This window comes from Mauremys mutica, chromosome 1 (genome assembly GCF_020497125.1).
Source record: "Mauremys mutica isolate MM-2020 ecotype Southern chromosome 1, ASM2049712v1, whole genome shotgun sequence".
In the NCBI taxonomy this organism is placed as follows: Eukaryota; Metazoa; Chordata; order Testudines; family Geoemydidae; genus Mauremys; species Mauremys mutica.
The window spans coordinates 96,593,485-96,619,675 of record NC_059072.1 but is presented as its reverse complement, the minus strand read 5'-3'; the positions used below and the strand labels follow the sequence as shown (position 1 = coordinate 96,619,675).

The 26,191-nt window shown below is 44.5% G+C and overlaps 1 protein-coding gene across 1 annotated transcript in view; it reads left to right on the top strand.

Moving 5' to 3' along the window:
• The first annotated feature begins 1,068 nt into the window (after positions 1-1,068).
• The window catches only part of RASD2 (RASD family member 2), a 74,895-nt gene continuing 49,772 nt past the window's right edge, over positions 1,069-26,191 (top strand). Inside the window, exon 1 of the mRNA XM_045019842.1 lies at positions 1,069-1,197. The gene's annotated coding sequence lies outside the window, so the exon portion shown is untranslated. The remainder of the gene's footprint in view (positions 1,198-26,191) is intronic.

Genomic DNA, 26,191 nt, shown 5'->3' with positions numbered 1-26,191 from the left:
CCCCCGGGAAAGGGCCGCCCCACGCGCGTGCTTGCCGCGCTGGGGTCTGGAGCCGGCCCTGGAGCTTCTTCAACAGCAGTGTTGTGTCACAGGCTGTTGGGACTCTTGTAATCTGAGCTTCCTTTCTACTCTGCGTATTATTTATGGCTTACAGAGCACCATGGCTATGTACGGTGCTTACAACACAGATAAAGATGGCTTCCCTTTCCCAAAGAGCTTACTGTTCTGATTGGGGCCTCTAGGTGCTACCCCTATACTAACAATAAACAATCCTAAATTAAGGTGAGACCCAAAGTAGGAGATGGTAGTCCAGAGATAGGTAGGAGAAGAGAGAGGACAATGGGATAATGTGGTCACAACCATCAGGGCTAGGTACATATGTAAACCCCAGAAGTTCAGGGAAATAGAACTCCCTCTATAGAGAAAAAGAGGAAAATCCTGTTAGGCCAATGTCATTTCCATAACATATATTGTTACTTACCCATAATTCCACATACTGTGTTTTGCTGATTTGGCTGGAATGCCCCTGTTCGGCCTCCATATAAATTGATTGTTATGGTAATCGTACTCCTGAAAGGGAACAGGAAATGTGCAGCAGGCCCTTGTTTGGGAACAGGGTTCAATTCATCCGGAGATGGCGGAAGGTTTTGCTATAGAAATCAGAGGCTCTACTGCAGGTCCTCAGTCCCAGGGGCCTGTACTGCTCTGGGTTCTGTAGGACTGGACTTGAAGATTTTGATTCCTGTGTGGAATGGTTCTGCAGGACTGGACCAAGCTGAAGTTCAGAGACGAGTGCAGAGCTGGCTTTGCTGCAGAGCCTGCCTGGACCATGGTGGCTCGGTATTGGTTCTGCCTCAGCATATGGGCCTGAACTAGATGACTATGATTCTCTGCAGGGAGGCCCAACTGGACCGGTGGCAGCAATGCACAGGTGAGGCCACAGAGTTTCAACAGGCATCATTGTAGAGATGATTGCATCTAAGACCTACCAGACCCACCACAATAGAGCTGATGTCATAGAGCTGGACCAGGTGGTATGGCGTAATGATCTGGCCTTCTCTGGTCTGGAGCAGCTGGTGAAAGAGAGCCAATCCCCTGATAGCCCTTGCTACTCCTGCATCTAATTGGACCTGTGACTGCGGTTTTAGAGGGATGGGGCTTGCTATGTGGCTAAAAGTTCTGGACCCAACAAGCCAGGTAATTAATACATTGGAACTGTGGGGCTAACCAAACTCCTGACGCACCGATTGGGTGTACACACATACATACATAGGGTTTCTTTGTTTGGATTTTTTCCTTCTCCCCTACCAGGGGCGGCTCCAGGCCCCAGCACGCCAAGCGCGTGCTTGGGGCGGCATGCCGCAGGGGGCACTCTGCCGGCCGCTGGGAGGGCGGCAGGCGGCTCCGGTGGACCTCCCACAGGCATCCCTGTGGGAGGTCCACCAAAGCTGCGGGACCAGCAGACCCTCCGCAGGCACACCTGCGGGAGGTCCACCGGAGCCGCCTGCCGCCCTCCCGGCGGCCGGCAGAGTGCCCCCCACGGCATGCCGCCCTGCTTGGGGTGGTGAAATGTCTAGAGCCACCCCTGTCCCCTACAGATAAAAAGTACTTGTGGTTCCATGTTCCCAAGCACTCCTGAGTGCCAGCAAGTGGGGAAGAGCCGCCTGCAATGACGACCAGGGAAGTTGAATTTTAATTTCCCAGAGCCAGAAGCAGACAGGGCACGGCTCTAGGTGGGGCTTGAGACATCTTTCAGTTTATTTTAGAAAAGCACCACTGCACCGACTGTACCCTGCCCTAGTTGAGTCCATTGGCACCTGGCAGAAGGGCTCCACACACCTCCCTTTAAAATGAAAATTAGGTTTTGCAGAAGCGGAATCTGTCACGGGGACCAGATCATTATGTGAAACAGGTTGGATCCAACCCACAGACTGGGTTTTTGACACCCCAGTCTGAGATTCTGGTGAGCTGAAACTGGAAGGGTTTAAATATAGAATCTATGTGGGAGGAGATAAAGAGAGAGAGGAGTTGAAGATGACACCAGGGTTTGGAGCTGATGGGACAGGGAGAATGGCGGCATAGTTGACAGTTCCAGACAACGGCGGAGGCGAAGATTCGGGAGGAATGATGAGGAGCTCAGTTTTTGCTTAAGCTGCTTGTCTTCACTTTCAAGACCCTTCACAGTCTATCCTCACCCTCTATATCAGCTCTCATTCACTACCGAAATGTCAATTTCCACTTCTAATCAGTCCATGATACCAGCCTCCACTGCCCACTCATATTGTCAAACAAGCACCTTCGTGCTTTCTCCCATGCTGCCCCTCTCCCCCAAACACACACACAGGAGTAGCTCCCTGCAAACATTCACAGAGCTGCCTCATTATCCTCCATCAAACCCCTCCTCCAAACTCTGCTTTGCCTACCAAAAAACTTGACAACAGTTAGGCTGCTGGTGTGCTGAGACCACAGCTTGTAGTTCTGACCAATACTGTCTCACTGTACTCCCCCATCTGTCTGTATCCATCTGTTGTCTCTTCTCCTATACTTGAATTGTCAGCTCCTTGGGGCAGGGACTGTCTTTTTGTTCTGTGTTTGTACAGCACCTGGCACAATGGGGTTCTCCTAGCCATGGTGGCAATAATAATAATTACATAATAAATAATTGATAGGTTGCAGTGGGTTGTCTAGGAGGAGATATGAGAGATGCAGCCGGAAATGCATACCGGAGGCGAAGGGGAGGAGTCAGGGTTGGAGAGACAAATGTGAGAGACATTGGTGAAGGATGGTAATTAAAGCCATGAGAATGGATGAGGTTGCCCAGTGACCGAGTATTTGTGTTGAGGAGCAGGAGGGTGGGCAGAGTACAGACCCTTGTGGGACAGTGTCAGGGTTTAACCCCTATCACAGCTGCAAGGTAAGGGATAAAACCCCTATTAGTCATGCTCCACACCTGGGGAGCGCAGGGGGCTGATTAACTAATTGCCTCCTGGCAAGAAGAGGCGGATCTAGGCCTTTAAGTAGACGGAAGGCACTCTGTTGAGAAGGGAAGACCCTCCCTCTCTCTGGGAAAGGCTTGGAGTAGATAGGCTAAGGAAGGCTACAGGACAGGATTAGGCCCTGTGGTGGGGCCTAGAAAAAGGGAGCATGATTTAGGGAGAGACAGTGAACAAGGCAGTGTTCTATGGAGGGACACTTACAGGGAGCAGAGGAGGCTCCTGGGTGAGGGAGCCCTGAGATTGGGTTTATAAGCAGAGAAGACTTCAGTAGTCCAAGAGGGCAGAAGAATTATTCAGTTTCATTTACACTTGCTTATGATATCCCAGAAGGGGTCTGAACTTGGGTGACTTGGCCAAAGAGCTGAGTCACAGAAGATCTGGGGCCAGAGGCAGACAGCCTGCAGAATGTTCTGGAACCGAAGATAGCGGCAACATCCTGCACCGACGCAAAGAGTGCTCCAAGGGTGAGTGAGTCCCACCAAAGGAGCCCAGACATAACGAGAGGGCAGAGCAAGAAGATCCACAAAAGGAGACAGTGAGGGAGTGGTTGGAGAGGGCGGAAGAAAACCAGTCTCTACAGCCAAGAAAGTGGCGGGTTTCTCGACTGAAGCACCTCACCCAAGTAGAGTGAGAAGGATGAGAATAGTGAAGAGGCCTTGAGGTGGTAACTGGTACCCATGGTGAGGGGTTCAGTGGAATGGAGAGGATGGAAGCCAAGTTGTAGGGGCTCTAGGAGCATCAATGCCAGCAGGGAATTCAGTGCTGAGAGTCACTGGTCAGGAAGTGGCTTTTGTTCCCATGAAAAGCTTCAGCAAAACATACAAACTAAAATTGTTGTTAAAATTTTACTTCAAATGTTTTTGCCTTTTTGTCAAAAAAAAAATCCTCGCCTTTTGGGGGAGATTTTTTGGGGAACAAAGAATGAAAACTTTCCCATCTTTGTTTTTTCAGATTTTTGACAACCCTCCCCAAACTGTCCCTGCCAATGGATAGTTCCTGTCGAAATTTCCATTCTGACAAAAAAGCCATTTTTCAGCCATAAATGTTTTGAACAAAAAGTTTCAACCAGCTCTAGCAGTGAGCTTCTTAATAGCAGCACTTTGCCAGTGCACACCCTGGAGCTCTGAGACTCTGAGCTTCCTTGTAGCTTGTCTTGTGTCTGACAGCCCAGGACTTCAATGGTGTGAACTACCCCATAGCAGTGCCAAGAGATCAAAACATTTCTTGTGGGGTGTTTTTCTAAAAGTATCCCCCAAGAAGCTTCAGGGTGCTCTCCACCTGGTTATCTAACTCTTCGCTGAGTCCAGAATGTAGTTTGGTCATGAACTCCCAGACTTAAATATTTACATTGGTGCTTCGGGTGGAATGTTTATTCCTGCTTCTCTGAGTTCCCTCAGTTAAACAAATGGATATCGCTTAATGAAAAACACTCCTCAGTACAACTCCCTTTGCACTTATCCCCAGATGTAGGGTGGGCAGGGGGAGGAAGAAGGGAAAGAGGAAGAAAAACAAGGGTGAGAAATATACCCTTATCTTTTAGAACCGCAGTGTTGTGGTAGGGCCATTGTTGTGTGTTAGCCCTGGTACTGTCTGACTCCAGAGCTAACATTGGTTTATAAATCTATTTATATTAAAATTCTCACGCCCGTTACAGAACAAAAACAGAGCAAGATATTTCTTCTTGCTGTGTCACCATGAGAAGTCCAGGTTTTTCATCGTATTGTAGTGGGAAATGCTTCTTACCAAGCCCCTCTCTTGCTGCAGCAGGCCTTGCTGGTTTAGGGTGGATTACAAGAACTTGCCCTCTGTACTTAAGAGGAGCTTTGAGGAAAGGAGTCATTCAAATTGTCCCATTGCAGCAAGAGAAGCCTGGCTAATATTACAAGTGACCCTTTAAATGAAGGTTCCCTACTTCACTGACTGAATAAGATTGTTATGGCATATTAAATAAACACATGTTGTTTTTAAACTACACCACAGCAAGTTCCATGCATTGCTGTCAGCTCTTTGCTGGTGTGCTTTGGTCACTCTGAGTCCATGAGACTGACTGCAGCATGTGCAATATACCCAGCACAGCCATATGTGGGGATGGAGGGCAGGTGCATTGTTGGATGTGATCTTACACACCTGTAGGGCATGAGAAGGATTAATAATTGGAACAACATACAATAAGCAATCTGTTAAAGTGCAGTTATAATCAGAAAAGTGAATCTAGGAAAGGACAAACAGATCTGTTCCCCATGTGTATACAAGTATATCTGCTGACTTCAGTGACAAAAATAAATCAAGATCTTCAAATATAGGCACTTAACTTTAAGCTCCTAAAACTATGCTGAAGTCAGGGAAACTGCTGAGTACCCAGCACTTTTGAAAATTAGGCTACTTATTTAGGAGCCCAATTTTATGCATCTATTTTTTTGAAAATCTTGGCCAAGATTTTGTTTTGTTGGTTTTTATTAATTTTTAGCCCTGTTAGTCATGGAGAGCTAACACAGATATGAGAGAACAGTTTGGATTCTATTGTGCTAGTGTCAGAATTGTGAACTAAGTTTCAGTTGTGGAATCCTTATTACTGGTGATGATACATGAGCTAGACAGAACCAGGTTGAGTTTGCCAGGCTTGTAGTTAACAAAAATAAATAAATAATCATTTTTACTTGTAAATTGATAAATATTGATGCAGAATCCCTGGAAGACAATAAACACAAAACCCCGTGATGTTTTTATTTCTAGAGTAATGTTGTAAAGTACTTAAAATCTAATAATAAATCATGTGACCTCAACAACAACAACCAAAGAGCATCCTGGATTCCCCAGTGCTGAGTGATGGAGCAGGGCAGTTGTTGAGAAAGGGAATTTGCTAGTGGTGGAATGGTCCGTTGGAGGTGTTTTTTCTCTATCTTAAAAAAAAATTATAAATTAAACATTGTAGATAATATAGCTGTAGAAAGAAATATAAGAATGGACATACAGGGTCAGACCAATGGTCCATCTAGCCCAATATCCTGTCTCTGACAGAGGCCACTGCCAGATGCTTCTGGCAGTCACAGGTTTAGGGACACCTGGAGCATGGGGTTGTGTCCCTGACCATCTTGGCTAATAGCCACTGATAGGTCTATCCTACATGAACTTACTTAATTCATTTTGGAACCAGTTATACTTTTGGCCTTCACAACATCCTATGGCAATGAATTCCACAGGTTGACTGTGTGTTATGATACTTCTTCACACAGAATCATAGAATTCAAGATCAGAAGGGACCATTATGATCATCTAGTCTGACCTCCTGCAAGATGCAGGCCACATAAGCCGATCCACCCACTCCTGAACTAATTCTCTCCCTTGACTCTGCTGTTGAATGCTCCAAATCATGATTTAAAGACTTCAAGTAGCAGATAATCCACCAGCAAGCGATCCCTGCCCCATGCTTCGGAGGAAGGCGAAAAACCTCCAGGGCCACTGCCAATCTACCCTGGAGGAAAATTCCTTCCCGACCCCAAATATGGCGATCAGCTGAACCCTGAGCATGTGGGCAAGACTCTCCAGCCAGACCCTCTGGAAAAGGCTAACAATATCCCAACATTGACCCTTTGTACTAATTACCAGTGTGGCACGTTATTGACCTATTGACTAAACCCGTTATCCTATCATACCATCCCCTCCATAAACTTATCCAGCTTAATCTTAAAGTCATGGAGGTCCTTCGCCCCCACTGTTTCCCTCGGTAGGCTGTTCCAGAATTGCACTCCTCTGATGGTTAGAAACCTTCGTCTAATTTCAAGCCTAAATTTCCTGACTGACAATTTATATCTGTTTGTCCTCGTGTCCACATTAGCACTGAGCTGAAATAATTCCTCTCCTTCCCTGGTATTTATCCCTCTGATATATTTAAAGAGTGCAATCATATCTCCTCTTATCCTTCTTTTGGTTAAGGAAAACAAACCGAGCTCCTCAAGTCTCCTTTCATACGACAGGCTTTCCATTCCTCGGATCATTCTAGTGGCCCTTCTTTGTACCCGTTCCAGTTTGAATTCATCCTTCTTAAACATGGGAGACCAAAACTGCACACAATACTCCAAATGAGGTCTCACCAACGCCTTATATAACAGGACTAGCACCTCCTTATCTCTACTAGAAATACCTCGCCTAATGCATCCCAAGACCGCATTAGCTTTTTTAACGGCCACATCACATTGCCTACTCATAGTCATCCTACGATCAACCAGGACTCCTAGGTCCTTCTCCTCCTCCGTTACTTCCAACTGGTGCGTCCCCAGCTTATAACTAAAATTCTTGTTAGTCATCCCTAAATGCATAACCTTACACTTCTCATTATTGAATTTCATCCTGTTACTAATACTCCAGTTTACAAAGTCATCCAAATCTCCCTGGAGGATATCCCAATCCTTTTCCGAATTGGCAATACCTCCCAACTTGGTGTCATCCGCAAACTTTATCAGCCCACTCCTACTTTTGGTTCCTAGGTCAGCGATAAATAGATTAAATAAAATCGGACCCAAAACCGAACCTTGAGGAACTCCACTGGTAACCCCCCTCCAACCCGACACATCACCCTTCAATATGACCCTCTGCAGTCTCCCCTTTAACCAGCTCCTTATCCACCTCTGGATTTTCATTTCGATCCCCATCTTTTCCAATTTAACCAGTAATTCCTCATGCGGTACCGTATCAAACGCCTTACTGAAATCAAGATATATTAGATCCACCGCATTTCCCTTGTCTAAAAAATCTGTTACTTTCTCAAAGAAGGAGATCAGGTTGGTTTGGCACAATCTACCTTTTGTAAAACCATGCTGTAATTTGTCCCAGTTGCCATCGGCCTCAAGGTCCGTAACCACTCTCTCCTTTAAAATTTTTTCCATGACTTTGCATACTACAGATGTTAAACTAACAGGCCTGTAGTTACCCGGGTCACTTTTTTTCCCCTTCTTGAAGATAGGAACTATATTAGCTAATCTCCAGTCAAACGGTACAACCCCCGAGTTTAGAGATTTATTAAAAATCATCGCTAACGGGCTTGCAATTTCACTCGCCAATTCCCTTAATATTCTAGGATGAAGATTATCCGGGCCCCCTGATTTACTTCCGTTAAGCTGTTTAAGTTTGGCTTCTACCTCAGATACCGTAATGTCTACCCCCATATCTTCATTCCCGTCAGTCCCTCTACCACTATTCCTTAGCCCTTCATTAGCCTCATTAAAGACCGAGGCAAAGTACTGTCAGGAATGAGGATCTATAGTTGTGCCTGCCTAGTCACCAAGCAGCCAAAGAGCACAGCTGGGCCATAGCAGAACCACCTGATTGGCTAAGGCAATGAAGTGGCTTGTTCATAAGTCCATCAGCTGCAGTGGATCAGCAGCTGCTCAGCACACATGCCTGTGCATTTGCTGCCTCCCTATGCTGGCCTCACTGCTCCTGCACTTCTCCAACCTGGACCCTGCCCTGCACCAAGCCTTGTTCCAGTTCTGGCCCAGCCTTGCTCCTGCCTTCCTTGTCTCCAGGTAATCCAGTTCTGACCCTCAGCTTTGATTCCTTGCTCTGACTCTGTCTTGATCCTTGGCTCTGTCATTTGGACTCTGACTCCAGTTCTGATCTTTGCTCTGATTACTAGGCCTGATTCCTGCTCCAGCCGCTAGGCCAGATTGTCAGGAGACTGGGTTGCAGGCAAGTACTTCCTTTTGTTTTAAACCTGCTGCCTACTAATTTCATTGGGTGACCCCTGCTTCTTGTGTTATGTGAAGGAGTAAATAACACTTCCCTATTTTCAGTTTCTCCACCCCAGTCATGCTTTTATCAACCTCTATCATATCTCCACTCAGTGGTCTCTTTTCTAGGATAAACAATCCCAGTCTTTGCGATCTTTCCTCATGGAGAAGCTGTTCCATACCCCTAATCATTTTCATTGCCCTTTTCTGCACCTTTGCCAATTCTAATAGATCTTTTTTTGAGATGGGGCAACCAGAACTGCACACAGTATCCAAAGTGTGGGCATACCATGGATTGATATAGTGGCATTATGATATTTTCTGCCTCATCATCTGTCCCTTTCCTAATGGTTCCTCACATTCTGTAGCTTTTTTGACCACTGGGGCACTTTGAGCAAATGTTTTCAGAGGACTGTCCATGATGACTCAAAGGTCTTTCTTAAGCAGTAATAGCTAATTTAGACCCCATCATTTTTGTACATACAGTTGGGATGTTTTTTTCCAATGTGAATTACTTTGCTGAATTTCATCTGCCAATACAGAAATAATTGGTATTTAATTACTGCTTTTGGGCTCCTTATGGGCTCTATGCACCATCTCATTTGCTCTAACGGAGCCATGAAAGGTCTTCCTTATGGTGTCTATGCACCATATTATTGTTGCTGTAGTGTATACATACGGTCCTTGAATATCATTTTGTTTGCAGTATGGGAGCCATCCTTTTTGGTACCAGTGAGTAATCCTGTTTGCTCTCTGAGAAGAGCCACATCTGCACAGCTTGGTTTCAATATGCTCTCATCTATGGCCATTCATGAGATGGCCCTCTGACTTCATTCCACAGATTAATTTGTAATACATGTTCTGGAACCTTCTTACGTAAATGTTATCCAGAGTCTTATATTAGGCTTTAATGTACTTCTCTCCCACCATGCACATCCATCTGGGAAATTATTGATGACCCTTTTGCAATCCGTTAACAATGACACACAATTTGGCTGATGAATCAGAAGTTTGTTTTAGTTTTAGGCTATGTTTGTGTCCGTCTCAGTGGAGTCTGTCCCTCTCCTCTCCATGGTAACAGCTCTGCCTCTGACATCACCAGCCAAAATAGGACTTGGAGGTTATAAAATCCCATGGGGATGGGAATGTGGGAGGGAGTTATGCAGATAAAATGGGAATAAAACTCAAGAGAAACTTTTTAACTCTTAGAATGCTGAGCAGCGTCAGGCAAAGGACACCTGGAAGTTGGGGGCATTAGGGTTTGGCAGCTGGCTAAGATAGTCAGCACTAGTCTGCATATTGAGCAAAGTTTCTGGCAGCTAGGATGAGGGGCTTGTGTGGGATCTTCCTCTAGAAGGAGTCCTGATCCACTCAGCTTCCCTGGTGCCAGAAACCCTTCCACCTCACACTGATATATGCTCATGGTGAATCCCACAGCTGGGGGCCTAAATTGTGAGGGTGGGGTCAAGAAAGATAGTTGACAACAAGGGCGGATGACTGAGTGGCAGCAGAGGTAAGGAGTAAGTATGCTGGATATCACTGTTCCCAATTCATGATTTTCTTATCATGCGTATTGCAATATTTGATGTCTTCTTAAAGCCCCAGCTCCTGGAGGCAAGTGATTTATGTGAGCATCTCAGCTTTCATTTATTAAAGAGCAAGTGTCTAATCCTCATGGTTGCAGAGAAAAGCCTGAAAATATGACCTGAGTGAAGCTTAAAGGCTCAGAAACCTGACAGTAAATGAAAAGAATCAAACATTTATTATCTGGCTTAAAAATCATTATTTGGGTTGGGGGAGCAGGCTGGCTCATGATTTTAGAAGACTTGGGGTTGGCAATACAGGGATATTGAGTAGAGCTGGACAGGAAATAGTTTTTCTGTCTTGGGAAAATATTTTAGATTTAGAAGAATTCTCCTTCTGAATCAGGACAAAAAGTCAAAATCTCAGAAATTTTTGCAAACTGACAAACCAAAAAAAATAAATTCAGTTTTGATCAATCAAAACATTTCATTGACATTTTCAAAACATTTTGTTTAGTTTTCTATTATTTATTTCACTTTATTTAGCCTAGATTTCTAAACAAACATTCATTTTGAATGGGGAAACCATTTGAACAGGAGGTTTTGATCATTTCAGAACTTCTTTCCCAACATCTTTTCAAGTCAAGAAATTAGTTGAAACTGACCCTTTCCTGTGAACAGTTTCTGTGTCAACAAATCAGTGTGTTTTGGTGGGAAAATGACTTGTCAAAAATTTCCACACCAGCTCTACTATTGAGGATGTTGTAGGGTGGGAGGGCTAGGAAGAGTTCTTGTGTATTGTAAGAGAGAGGAGTCAGAAGTTGGAGGAGATAGAGAGGAAAAGACAGAGTCAGGAGGATGTTTAGACCCCTCTGAGTTCCTCAATGCATTTTACAGAGGCCCTTGGTGTTCTAGGAGTTAAACGTTTCCAGAGGAATGGAAACTCAACTTCAGCCTTGTCAGAGCTCTGTCTCATCAACACACTTTAAATAAACAGAAGCTAAAGATTAAGATGCTGCACATAAATAGAGATCTGTGTAACGCTGAGATAATCTGTTCACCTCACAGTACTTCCCAGTGACGGCCTCCTGCTTTGGGCATTCACTCTGAATTCCATGTTTCTCAAACATACCCGAGCAGGGGACTTAGGTGGCCTGGAGAGAGACAACTGAGGTCACTTCAGGAGCAGGGTGGGAGAGGGAACAGAACAGGCATAAGGGAGGAGAGTCAGGTGTGTGTGTGGAGGGGGATATGTGGACAGACATATGATATGAGGGAGGGATGCAACAAAGCAGCTGGGGAAAGGAGCTGTTGCTCCAGTCTAGGAAAAAGGGGATCAAATTACTCTCTCTAAAAGGTTGAGGAGCAAGGACAGAGACAGAGGTAGGGCTGGATGAAATGTTTCCATCAACATTCTTTTTCGCTAGAAAATGCCTTTCTGAATTTTCCAGAGCATTTTAATTTGTCAATCTTTTAAATGAAAAATCAACTCCCCCAAAATGTTTTGTTTTTTCACTTTCCCCCCTTTCTCTCCATTTCCCACCCCATCTTTTCCACTGGAAATATTTTTCAAAAATCAAATGTTTCAATTTGGGCTTTTGCTTTTTTCCATTAAAAGAACAAAAATGTTTTCAGGAAATTTAGAAAGAGATGAAAATTAACCACCAAAACAAAATGTTCTTTTCTCAACCAGCTCTAGCTAGGAGAAAAACACCAGAAATGAGGGAAACACTATGGGCACCAGAGGAAGAGAAAAGGAAAGTTAGAGGAATAGGAAGAAAAGGAAATGAGGGGGAAAGAGAGGAAAAAAGCTAAAAGAAGCTGCCCACATCTTTTAGATGAGGAAATTTTAGTCTATCCATTTTTTTTTACATAAACTGAATTTTAGCTTCATCATAGATATTGGTACAATAGAAAACAAATTTGTTTGCCAGGATTAATAGAAATTTATTAAATAATTAAACGGGGTTATGCCATCTGCAGAAACAGATGGTAAAGCATTTATTTATTTAAATGATTTTTATGTACACAGCCGTGGTATCTAGGCACAACATATGTATAAAGCAGCCCATGCATTAAATGACACTACCCACAATAGCCTATGCAAAGAGATCCCCTCTCTGCACTGTCCCAGCCCAACATAAGAAAAACTCTGCCATTGACAAACCATTGAGGCCAACAAAGGCTTTGACCAAAAGGTTATGCCTCACACCATTCTCTGAGGGGACCCTATCCTACCCCCATTGAAGTAAGCGGGAGTCTTTCCACTGATGCTAATGGAAGTTGGCTCAGAGCCATGGGCAACAAACTCAGTGAACAGAGACTGTGAATTCCACCACATCCAGGGCTTCCCATGTCCAATAAAAATATCTTGCCTCCAGTCCTCAAGAGTGTACATCTACACCAGGGATCAGCAACCTTTCAGAAGAGCTGTGCCAAATCTTCATTTATTCACTCTAATTTAAGGTTTCGCGTGCCAGTAATACATTTTAACATTTTTAGAAGGTCTCTTTCTATGTCTATAATATATAACTAAACTATTGTTGCATGTAAAGTAAATAAGGCTTTTAAAATATTTAAGAAGCTTCATTTAAAATTAAATTAAAATGCAGAGGCCCCCCCCCAGACCGGTGGCCAGGACCCGGGCAGTGTGAGTGCCTCTGAAAATCAGCTCGCGTGCCGCCTTCGGCACCCGTGCCATAGGTTGCCTACCCCTGATCTACACACTGTCAGCAACAGCATCTCAACTAATGTTAGCTGTTATAAGAGTGTGTAATTAGAGGTGGTCTCTGAGGTAACCAGGCCCTGAACCATTACAATCAACATCTTGATTTGCTCCCAGAAACAGCTAGGAACCCACTGCAATTCGTGTGTGTGTTTGGGAGGGAGGGGGTAGGGAAAAGTCTTCATTAGATAATTCAGACCTGAGCAAGGTACATCCAGAAGTGCAATCAATAGCAATAGTTCATGGGTATGAAGAAATCTGTGTAGCTATTTGTAGGTCAGTGTGTTTCACAAATGGAGACCGAGTTAAAGATAGAGAGGGGCTTTCAGAGAAGGGAATGTGCCAGGGCCAAAAATGAAAGCATGATGAGGTCACTATCTGGGTGAGCTGTCAGGAAAACCGTACTGTTAGCTTACAATAAACTAATAGTTGAATGCCATGGTGTCACACAGCTGGGACCAAGTAATGCATCATCTGTGCATGCTCCCTCATACAAATAATGAAATTGTTGCATGCAAATTAGCTATAGAATAAGTGTGGTGATTGGCTGTGCTATCTCTGATATCAGAGTGGTTTAGGACTCTTGGCATGGCGTAGATACAGGGCCTTACTGTCGCTGTACACTGTTCGGGTGTAAATTTGTAAAGTCAAAATGTCTGGGACCTTAAATTTGGACTGTAACAGATTGCGAACCCTGTGATAATTGAACCTGGTGATACTCTGAACAAAAAGCTCTCAACTAGGCGTGTAGCTGTTTCCATCATTTCACACTGACTCAACAGATGTTGTAGGCTTCAGAGTAACACACAGAAGGAGTGACAATCCTGGAATCTTCTTATATACGTTACTGTTCCTGGCACTATACTCTGGACAGTGTGGTTACATTATTACGGATTCTGTGGCTTGAGTGCTCCTCTTTCTTTCAATCAGGTAGATAACAGTCAGTGCTCAGGAATAAAAAAGGTTCAGTTCCTCCAGTCTGGCAGCTGCACTGCCTATTCCTGTCTTCACCTCCCCATTTTTTTTCTCTTTCACAAGTCACACAGCAATTCCAGGTGGCTTTACAATTTGGCCATCTGTTTTCAGCAGTGCATGCCAGAAGTGTGCTCTGGCAATAAAACAGTATGTTTCAATAGGTCCTACAAAAAATAGTAGACATTTTTGTGGTTTTTGTTTTGTTTTTTTAATTGTGGAACGAGTGGATTTCCCCATGGTTTCTGGGAGCTTCAGTCATCTCTATCCACAGCAAAATACAAACTTCACAATATTAGGGGACTCCCAGGTGCTGACTGTTTGGAAGGAGGCACTTCAGCATACTGAAAGATCGTTGATGCTGATTGGCTGAGGGGGAGGGACTTCCAGAAGCTGGGAGATTCATGAGTGTTGACTGGGTGAGGATGTATTTCAGAATAGTGAGATAATCCTGCGTGCCAGTTGGTTGGAAGGAGGCATTTGAGGGATCACTGAAGTTGATTGGTCGGGGACAGGGTGCTTCAGAATGCTGGGAGAATTCTGGGTGCTGACTGACAGAATATGTTGTACAATAGTTTTGCTCATTGCATATCATTAAAAGTTGTATCTGTTATTACATAGAGCTAAGGACTGTAAAGCTACTCCACGTGTTGTGTGATTTAACTGAAACTCCTTGTACAGAACGTCAGTCATTTTAGAACACTTTTTATCAACTGGCATGTTAATTATCAGATGATGATACATTTCATCTAAAGAGGGATTTAGGCTTTTCGAAGACATTAAATGCAAAATGTTGCTAAAAGAAAATGTGACCTTCGGGAGCTAGGAGTCTGGCACTAAATAGCCAGAAGGCTACTAGAGCTGACATCAGCCAGGACCTATGGCACACAGCCCTAATCATGATTCATGGGGTCTTGCCTTCCACATTCCCAGAAAACACACAAAATTTGTCTTTCTTTTCTGGACTGTCTCCCAAGTGCTCTCTCAGAATTTCCATGAAAAGAAACTTAACGCATAATGGAAATATACTTTAAACAATACATAAAAAATCTTACTTTTTTCCACAGCTGGAAACTTTTTTTTGTGTGCTGACTTTGGCTTTGTTGAAAAGTGAGGGTCATGGTGAATAAGTGACCGAACTGGGAATTTTAATTTTGGGGGCCCCAAGAGAGCCACGCATGTTGTTTTATGGAAGAAACACGGCTTGCTAAGAATTGCTATCTATGGCCTTGCCCATATTTAAAAGTTGTACCAGGTGAACTTTAAATTGGTCTAAAAAAACCTATTTAAAGTTAAATTGGTGGGGCCAAGGACTTCAAGCAGCAGCATCTGAAGGAGGTGACATCCAATCAGCATACAGAGAATGGGTAGATGGCAAGAAAGGACATAGGCTGAAGTGCTGTGTGGAGTTGTGGAAAAGGATTGGAGGACCAGCAACAATGGACTGGTGGGCGGGGGCTGAGGCCAGTGTTCTGACTGGGACACCTCAGGTTAGCAAACACTGAGCCGAGCTAAGTCACAGTCTGGACTAAACCTGAGAGCAAGGCAGCTGCCTGATTGTGTGCCACAGCCAGAACACAACTTGTGGGAGTTTTCAGTCTGGACAGGGATGTGGGGGTGAGTTAACAGGAACAATCAAGAGGAATACTGAGTCTGTCCTCTAGTGAAGACAAGCCCATGTTGATTTAGCTTAACTCAATAAGGAGCTGAGTTAAACTACGTTGATGTAAGGCAAGTTTAAATCAAATTAAGAGCATCTACAGAGTTTTACACTGGTTTAAGCAAGAAAGAATCCTGTGGCACCTTATAGACTAACAGACGTTTTGCAGCATGAGCTTTCGTGGGTGAATACCCACTTCTTCAGATGCAAGTGGTGGAAATTTCCAGGGGCAGGTTAATATATGCAAGCAAGAAGCAAGCTAGAGATAACGAGGTTAGATCAATCAGGGAGGATGGGGCCCTGTTCTAGCAGTTGAGGTGTGAAAACCAAGGGAGGAGAAACTGGTTCTGTAATTGGCAAGCCATTCACAGTCTTTGTTTAATCCTGAGCTGATGGTGTCAAATTTGCAGATGAACTGGAGCTCAGCAGTTTCTCTTTGAAGTCTGGTCCTGAAGTTTTTTTGCTGCAGGATGGCCACCTTAAGATCTGCTATTGTGTGGCCAGGGAGGTTGAAGTGTTCTCCTACAGGTTTTTGTATATTGCCATTCCTAATATCTGATTTGTGTCCATTTATCCTTTTCCTTAGAGACTGTCCAGTTTGGCCGATGTACATAGCAGAGGGGCACTGCTGGCATATGATGGCATATATTACATTGGTGGACGTGCAGGTGAATGAACCAGTGATGGTGTGGCTGATCTGGTTAGGTCCTGTGATGGTGTTGCTGGTGTAGATATGTGGGCAGAGTTGGCATCGAGGTTTGTTGCATGGGTTGGTTCCTGAGCTAGAGTTACTATGGTGCGGTGTGCAGTTACTGGTGAGAATATGCTTCAGGTTGGCAGGTTGTCTGTGGGCAAGGACTGGCCTGCCACCCAAGGCCTGTGAAAGTGTGGGATCATTCTCCAGGATGGGTTGTAGATCCCTGATGATGCGCTGGAGGGGTTTGAGCTGGGGACTGTATGTGATGGCCAGTGGAGTCCTGTTGGTTTCTTTCTTGGGTTTGTCTTGCAGTAGGAGGCTTCTGGGTACACGTCTGGCTCTGTTGATCTGTCTCCTTATTTCCTCGTGCGGGTACTGTAGTTTTGAGAATGCTTGGTGGAGATTTTGTAGGTGTTGGTCTCTGTCTGTGGGGTTAGAGCAGATGCGGTTGTACCTCAGTGCTTGGCTGTAGACAATGGATCTTGTGGTGTGCCCGGGATGGAAGCTGGAGGCATGAAGGTAGGCATAGCGGTCGGTAGGTTTTCGGTATAGGGTGGTGTTAATGTGACCATCAATTATTTGCACCGTAGTGTCTAGGAAGTGGACCTCCCGTGTAGATTGGTCCAGGCTGAGGTTGATGGTGGGGTGGAAGCTGTTGAAATCGTGGTGGAATTTTTCCAGAGTCTCCTTCCCATGGGTCCAGATGATGAAGATGTCATCAATGTAGCGTAGGTAGAGAAGGGGCGTGAGTGGACGGGAGCTGAGGAAGCGTTGTTCCAGGTCAGCCATAAAAATATTGGCATATTGTGGGGCCATGCGGGTGCCCATAGCGGTGCCACTGATCTGGAGATATATATTGTCATCAAATTTGAAATAGTTGTGTCTGAGGATGAAGGCACAGAGCTCAGCAACCAGTTGTGCTGTGGCATCATCAGGGATACTGTTCCTGACAGCTTGTATTCCATCAGCGTGTGGGATGTTGGTGTAGAGAGCCTCTACATCCATGGTGGCCAGGATGGTGTTTTCTGGAAGTTCACCAATGCATTGTAGTTTCCTCAGGAAATCAGTGGTGTCACGGAGATAGCTGGGCGTGCTGGTGGCATAGGGTCTGAGTAGAGAGTCCACATATCCAGACAGTCCTTCAGTGAGAGTTCCAATGCCCGAGATGATGGGGCGTCCAGGATTTCCAGGTTTGTGGATTTTGGGCAGTAGATAGAATAGCCCTGGTCGGGGCTCTAAGGGTATGTTGACTTGTTCCGGTGTTAGTGTAGGGAGTGTCTTGAGTAGATGGTTCAGTTCCTTAGTGTATTCCTCAGTGGGATCTGAGGGAAGTGGCCTGTAGAATTTGGTGTTGGAGAGTTGTCTGGCGGCCTCCTTTTGGTAGTCAGACCTGTTCATGATGACAACAGCACCTCCTTTATCAGCCTCTTTGATTATAATGTCAGGATGGTTTCTGAGGCTGTGGATGGCATTGCGTTCTGCACGACTTAGGTTATGAGGCAAGCGATGTTGTTTTTCCACAATTTCTGCCTGTGCACGTCGGCGGAAGCATTCAATGTATAGGTCCAGACTGTCATTTCGACCCTCAGGAGGAGTCCATGTGGAGTTCTTCTTTTTGGGCTGTTGGTGGGAGGGTAACTGTGTATCAGTGCGCTGTTCAGTGTTGTCCTGAAAGTATTCTTTGAGTCGGAGACGGCGAAAGTAGGCTTCCAGATCGCCGCAGAACTGTATCATGTTGGTGGGGGTGGCAGGGCAAAAAGAGAGTCCCCGAGATAGGACAGACGTTTCTTCTGGGCTGAGTGTGTGGTTGGATAGATTGACGATATTGCTGGGTGGGTTAGGGGTACCACGGTTGTGGCCCCATGTGGCAGGTAGGAGTTTAGACAGCTTACAGTCCTTTTTCCTTTGTAGAGAGGTGAAGTGAGTGATGTAGATCTCCTGTCTTATTTTAGTGAAGTCCGTTTGTATGGAAGTTTGGTTATTGATGAGAGTCTCCAGGTTGGAGAGCTCTTTTTTGATGTTTTCCTGTTTGCTGTATAGGAGGCTGATCAGGTGACAACCTGCCAACCTGAAGCATATTCTCACCAGTAACTGCACACCGCACCATAGTAACTCTAGCTCAGGAACCAACCCATGCAACAAACCTCGATGCCAACTCTGCCCACATATCTACACCAGCAACACCATCACAGGACCTAACCAGATCAGCCACACCATCACTGGTTCATTCACCTGCACGTCCACCAATGTAATATATGCCATCATATGCCAGCAGTGCCCCTCTGCTATGTACATCGGCCAAACTGGACAGTCTCTAAGGAAAAGGATAAATGGACACAAATCAGATATTAGGAATGGCAATATACAAAAACCTGTAGGAGAACACTTCAACCTCCCTGGCCACACAATAGCAGATCTTAAGGTGGCCATCCTGCAGCAAAAAAACTTCAGGACCAGACTTCAAAGAGAAACTGCTGAGCTCCAGTTCATCTGCAAATTTGACACCATCAGCTCAGGATTAAACAAAGACTGTGAATGGCTTGCCAATTACAGAACCAGTTTCTCCTCCCTTGGTTTTCACACCTCAACTGCTAGAACAGGGCCCCATCCTCCCTGATTGATCTAACCTCGTTATCTCTAGCTTGCTTCTTGCTTGCATATATTAACCTGCCCCTGGAAATTTCCACCACTTGCATCTGAAGAAGTGGGTATTCACCCACGAAAGCTCATGCTGCAAAACGTCTGTTAGTCTATAAGGTGCCACAGGATTCTTTCTTGCCTTTACAGATCCAGACTAACACGGCTACCCCTCTGATACTTGACACTGGTTTAATTCAGTCAGGTTAAAATTGTGCCTTTGGATAAACTGCTAGAAACTGGAATGTGAACAAGATCAAAATGAGAAACGGGAGGCGATGGAGGGGTGGCCAGCAGCAGCAGGAGGGAAGGGGACAGAAATTGCTCTGTGTTGATGAGAGCTGGTTGAATAATGAGGAAACGTGTCTGAAAAGTGATCTCTAAATCCCACTGGCAATTCAACTAGGCCGTATTCATGTCCCTACAATTAAAATACATTTCATTGTGAAAAGCTAGTCCTCCCTTGATCCAAAAGCTGAACTTTGCTTTTCTACAATGTGCCGTGGGAAATTCCAACTTCCCTTTATGATGTTAGAGGGCGAACATTATAAAAAAGCCATACAATGTAAACATACATCGGTTCCCTTTTCATCACATGCCACTTATTGATAGAACCTTTGTGTTCAGACACTGGCTTGGTTCCATCTCAGCCCTTCTTCTCCTATGCCTTCCCGCAGTGAGGTCACAATGCTGGATCTATGACATTTCAATCATTTCCATGGCAGCAGAATGTGATATTAGAGGGGAAAGGGGGATGCTTCACTGGGAGGGAGGGAAGGAGGGAGGGAGCTGTGAAACACAAAGATCAGAAATGACAGGAAAGTGCTACAGGAAAAAATACAGTCCAAATAAAATACATTTTGTTCCACCCTTATTCTTTTCTTTCAACTCATCTTTCTGTGTGGGCTGTAAAATCTCTGGGTCAATGACAGGGTCTTCTTCATGGGATCGAACAGCATTGGAACTTAACAATGAAAAACATCAAGCCAAATGCTAAAGAATTGAAATAGCTCAGGGGAGCCTTATCCTCCCACCAATTATTTAGCGATCAGACTAGCTTTTATTATAAATGACTGCCGATCTGTTTGTTTCACGTTTGCTTTAGTTTGTGCTGTTCTAGCTGTAGATATATTTCCCTGGGAAACAGGCTTTGGCAGCAGAGAGCTGCCAGAGTGCTGGGGGGAGCCCACAAAGTTTAAATGCTCCACCGAGGTGCAGAAGTCTCCAGGTCTGGAAGAAGCCTGCAGAGCTTAAGAATTCTAGGGAAGCAGCATGTGAGATGGGGGCCACAGCAGCAGGATAGAAACTTCTGTTTAAAGAACTGCAAATGCCTCCCTGTCTTCCCACAGGAAATAGAAGGTAGCTACTTCTAAGAAATATTTTTCTCTCAGTAGAAATAATAGAGCATATCCTCAGTGGGTGTAAATAAGGTCTAGTCTACACTACACAGAACTACACTGGTATAACTACGTCGCTCAGGGATGTGAAAAATCCACACCCCTGAGCGACATAATTATACCACCCCACTGTGGAGACAGAGCTGTGTCGGTGGGAGAGCTTCTCCCGTTGCCATAGCTACTGCCTCTTGGGGAGGTGGGTTAATGATGCTGCCCAGAGAGCTCTCTCCCATCAGCTTAAAGCATCTTCATTAAAGCGCTACAGTGGCGCAGCTGTATGCAACATTTTAAATGTCGACTTGCACAGCATAGCTCCACTGAAGCCAGGCTGATTTGCACCAGCTGAGGAGCTGGCTGAATTTCTGTAATAACAGTGAACTAATTATGGGCCAGCGTCTCATCTCCACTACGCTGTTATAAACCCAGAATAACTCCACAGGTTCCAAGTGGGATTACAACCTGGCCCTATAAATCTGTGCTGGTGCCCTGGCCTCAGTGGCTCTCTCTGGTGCTCTTAGGAAGTTCTTACATTCCATAGACTTCCCCCTTAGCCCAGTAGCTATCACTGGTTGATTTAATTTGTCTGTCAGAAGTACAGTGCAGTGGTATGAGGGAAATAAAGAGTTCTGTGAGCTAGCCAGAGAGGAACCATGGTCCAGTGGTCAGGGCACTAGCCTAGGTGTTGGCTAGACTTGAGTTCTCTGCTCTGTTACAGTTTTCCTGTGTGACTGTGGGTGAGTCACTTAGGGCAGGATTTCTAAGGGGGACTTAGGTACCAAAGTCCATAGTTAGGCAGCATTGGTATTCACAACCCCCTACTCTACTGCAGCCTAATCCTGTAGGTGCCTAAGTATTCACCAGTGAAGTCCCCAAGGTGCCTACACTTCAGCATGCATGCAGCCAACTCGGTCTTTATGCTACAGAGTTACTTGGTGCCTCACTCACTCATAAGCCCTGGTAGGATTCATGTAGTAGGTGCCTCCCCCCGACCCCCCACCTGATCTGATAGGTGTACTCAGAACACACCTCATCCTAGGCAAAAGAGGAGGAGGTCATGCCCCATCCCTCTTTACCCAATGACCCAGGCTGTGGGAGATCTGGGTTCAAATCCTTTCTCTGCCTGATGTGGATCAGGGACTAGAACCCATTCTCCTCAGAGAACGCCAGAGCCCTTGGGCTGTACAGCATTCTTGATTTGGTCTCTCAAGCTCTTCTGTTGATGCTATTCCACTTTGTATAAATAATTACATATTCATTGGGTCAGAGAGCATGTGAGAATGACTCTATAGCAGGGCAGTTCAGGCCCCTACCTGGGAGAGAGGAGAGCTGGGTTCCAGCTGCTGCTCCAATGAAGCGTTCTAATGCCTCAGTCCCCCTTGTGACTCTAGCCCCTAGTCTTTCTGTGCCTCAGTCCCCCATCTGCAAAGTGGAGATAGACGCACTGCCCTACCGCAGGGGGGTGCTGTGAGGAGAAATACATTCCAGATTGTAAGGTGCTTAGATACTGTGGTAACATGGGCCACCGAAGTACCTCCACTAGCTTGCATGCCTGGATATCTGTCTTTTAGGTTAGACAATATCTTATTCAAGTGCTGAGTCACTATGGTTACAGATAAATAACAAACCTTACCAAGCAGTTGTATTGTTAGGGTACAGTATAGAAAATAATCAGCATACATGGGTAACTAATATCAACATCAATGCTGTGCATTATAGAGAGTTTAATCACCCCTCCAGTGCCTTCCTGAATATCTAGGACCTACTTAGCCCACAAACTGACTGGCAGCTTCTGGGAACATGAAGCAATATGAAAATCAGTTATGTTTTGCAAACATTTCCACTTTTGAAATCCAAAAATTTTTTCAAATGAAAGTCATGACTAGCATTAATCACAGCCACTATCATGGAAACATTTCTTTTGAATACCTCCGAAGCAATTTCTTTTTTTTCAAAAAGGTGTCTGTGCATAGTCTTGAACTCGCTCCCCATTCCATTAGATCTCCATTTCCTCACTTGGTCCTGGAAGATTTTTTTTGTAAGTTGAAAGCCAGGTAGGTTATTAACCATGGAATATGCGTCTTACCCACACATTTTTTCCAGTGATAAAAATCTTGCTGAGACCGAAGTGGGACAATCAGGAAAGTGAATCACTTGTAGAACCTTTAGGGATGCTGTGACGGGTTCGGAGATGCAATTTGAAGTGTTACATCCTGGCTCTACCATCGACTTGATGTGTGGCCTCAGGCAAGTCATTTCATCTGTTTCCCCTTTCATCTTTTGTCCATCTTGTCTGCTTAGCCTGTAAGCTCTTTGGGACAATGGCTGTCTCTCAGTGTGTTTGCACAGTGCCTACTTTAATGGAGCACTAAGTTTAATGCCTCTAAGTGCTATAGCAATACAAATATTAAGCAATAATCATAACCTGCTTAACAAAAAAAAATCTTCCATATTAAGAGTCCTGTACTCATCAGGTCCTGGAGGGCCACTAGTCTGATTGTGTCAGGGTGCAGTTTGTTCTGGAGGGGATCTTCTTTAGCTGTGTCATCCAAATCCTGAAACAGTGCGTCACGGAGCTATGGGGAAGGGGGTGGCATTGACAGGGGCATCTTTCCTATCCCTGCCAGATAATTCAACATGTTTTGTCTACTGCAGTAATGGTTTCCTGTAGCAAGCCCAGTGTTCTATTGCAGCCTTATTTGAAGTGATTAACTCTGACAGTTTCTTAAAGCCTGACTCCTGAAGTGGATCCTCAAAGGCACAAACCCTTGTATCTCATGACACATTCCCCCTAGACTGCAGTTGAAAATGAAGCGGTGATTGTTGTTTATTTGAAGTTGAATTTTATTTCCCTTTGAGCATCTGAGTCTCTTATCAAAAGTCAGGTTCCTGTTGCCTGATGCATACCGAGGAAATACAAGATAAAGAGATCAAGCAAGCTAAGAACCAATGCAGGCAAGGAGCTGTACCTTCTCATGAGCTCTAGCTTGAAGTAGTTTGAGGCACATCTTCCATTTTAGGAAAAGCCAACAGCAAATTCCCATCTTAAAAAAAACAACATGCCTTTCTAAAAGGTAGCAATAACATCCGGCTTCTCCATGGTATACCTTCTCCCAAAGGCCTGTAAATAGCTTTACAGTCCATACACCCATGTTCCATAATCAATAACAAGTGTTGCCTTTGACTTCAATGGGCTTTAGATCAGGCCCATATATGCAACAGGAATAACTTCACCCATCGAAGAAGGGGATCAACTTCTGGGGTGAAATGTGTCATCTGTTTAACAGCATGTGGCAATGTGAAATAGTGATTTAGGATGGGAAGTGAAGTAGAATACCACATCTCAAACTGTGAGGAAAATCTATGTAAAAAGATTATAATTAACCAGATTGGAATTTGACCAGGATACCATGGTTCAGGTCACTACTCTTTCAGAAAGCGCTGTTGGGTCTTAAATGACCATAAGTGGTTAGGATTAGGAACTTGGTTTTATGTCTGATCTGTAGTTCAGGAAGTTTCCAGATATCCAAATATCTCCTACTTTCCCATCTGAATCACTAAATTCAATAGCTACTCTAAGCAGCAGAGGAAATGTTAAACTAATGACTCCCTTTCTCTCATGAATCAGCACTGCACTAAAAAAATACAGTAAATTTTATTAATGCTGTGAGAGGAAGTCGATAAAGAGAAACATTAAAACAAAGCACCAGAAGTTGTACACAGCGAGACATTTCACAGATTGTTTGTTTAACCGGGAAACAAGACTCTTAATAAATCAGGGCACATTTTTAACCTTTTGAAAGTTATTCTATTCCATCTGTAAATGGAGACAAGTCTATACTCCCATTCCAAATTTCTGTCAATTCCCTATGAAAAGGACCTCATAAAAGGTTTTCTCATTTTAATGTTTCATGTAACACCAGTGTTTATGAAAGGTACCGGACAGGCTGCTCCGAAGAAAGAAATCCTCTGTTTAAGCATAGAAGAGGTACGTTTGAGGTGTTAGTCGCAGTGCAAGCTACTCCAGGTTCAACCTGCCTTGGAGAAAACGCATATAACGATGTGAAAAGGAAATTCATTCCTTATGGCCCATTCAGTCCTTGGGTCTCTGCTGAGAATACCAATAAGGATGCCAAACGCTACAGTGGCTTTTGATGTGGCCACCTATTCACTGACGTTCGGATCAAGACCCACCCCCTCTCTCCATTCACATGGCTCACCAGAAAGTCATCCGACTGTAACTACTTCCAATTATTCCCAACCAGGGCTGGATTTGAAGCAGCGACTAAGGCCCAGATCCTCAAATGTATAGAGATGCCTAACTCCCTGAGTCAGGCACCTCAAACCTTTAGGCCCCAATCCTCAAAGGTATTATCAGTCCCCAGATTCAGTCCATTCACAGGGATTCATTTAGAAGTTTATTCTGTTGCATTTCTGTATAGCTTTGGATCTGGCTGTATTTTCAGTGGACAGCACCAAGGAAGGAGGAAATGCATTGTGGGAGGCATGTCATTATGGAATAATTATACTAAGATATATTGTGTGGCTGTATGGAAGGTGGATGAGACTAGTATCCAGGCTCTATGGCAATGGCTGATCAAGGAGACCCTTACACATTGTGGATGTACAAAATAACCAGCAAAGAGGCAGGTCTTAACTGTTACTCTGAGGAGACTGGTTTCAGAGTAGCAACTGTGTTAGTCTGTATCCGCAAAAAGAACAGGAGTACTTGTGGCACCTTAGAGACTAACACATTTATTTGAGCATAAGCTTATGGACAGTGAGACATATGAGTTGGCAGAAGGTAAAGCACCATGCTAAGGTCTTGTAGCAACTGTAGCCAGTTTGGTTAGGGCTGATCCAGAAATCTATCCTTGCTGGAAAATAAAATAGGCCTGATGTTGATACATTAGTCCCAGGTAAATGATGCAGAAAACAGAGTAGTTCTGACCAGGGTGCTCCTAGGGATGGCAGGGAAGGAGCAGCACTGAGCCAGCCAGAATGGCCTGAAGCCAAACCCGCTGTTCTTTCCCCTCCAATAGTAATAATAGACAGACATATACAGAATCCATTTCCATAGAACTTTCCCTCTGAGGAGCTTAAAATGCTTGACGAACATTAATGGGCTTGAGTCTCATTTAGACAAAGTACTCCTGGGGGAATTTTGCGCCATTGTGCATGCATGCGCAGAATTCATGTCCCCTGCAGATTTATTTGCTTCCTCGCAGAAAAATGACTTTCTGACAGAAAAGCTACAAGAGCGGTCATGCACCCCTCCCTAGCAGTGCAAGTACATCATTTTGGGCACCCAGAGCAGCTGGCAGAAAGGTAAATCAGAAATTAAAAGGTACAGTGACTACAGTGAAATCCCTGCAAGCTGCATGGACACTTTTCAAAGACACCATAAGAGAGGCCCAACTTAAATGTATACCCCAAATTTAAAAACACAGTAAAAGAATGAATAAAGAGCCACTTTGGCTTAACAACCATGTAAAAGAAGCAGTGAGAGATAAAAAGGCATCTTTCAAAAAGTGAAAGTCAAATCCTAGTGAGGTAAATAGAAAGAAGCATAAACACTGCCAAATTAAGTATAAAAATGTAATAAGAAAAGCCAAAAAGGAGTTTGAAGAACAGCTAGCCAAAAACTCTAAAGGTAATAACAAAATGTTTTTTAAGTACATCAGAAGCAGGAAGCCTGCTAAACAACCAGTGGAGCCCCTGGACAATTGAGATACAAAAGGAGCGCTTAAAGACGATAAAGTCATTACAGAGAAACTAAATACATTCTTTGCTTCAGTCTTCACGGCTGAGGATGTTAGGGAGATTCCCAAACCTGAGCCATCCTTTGTAGGTGACAAATC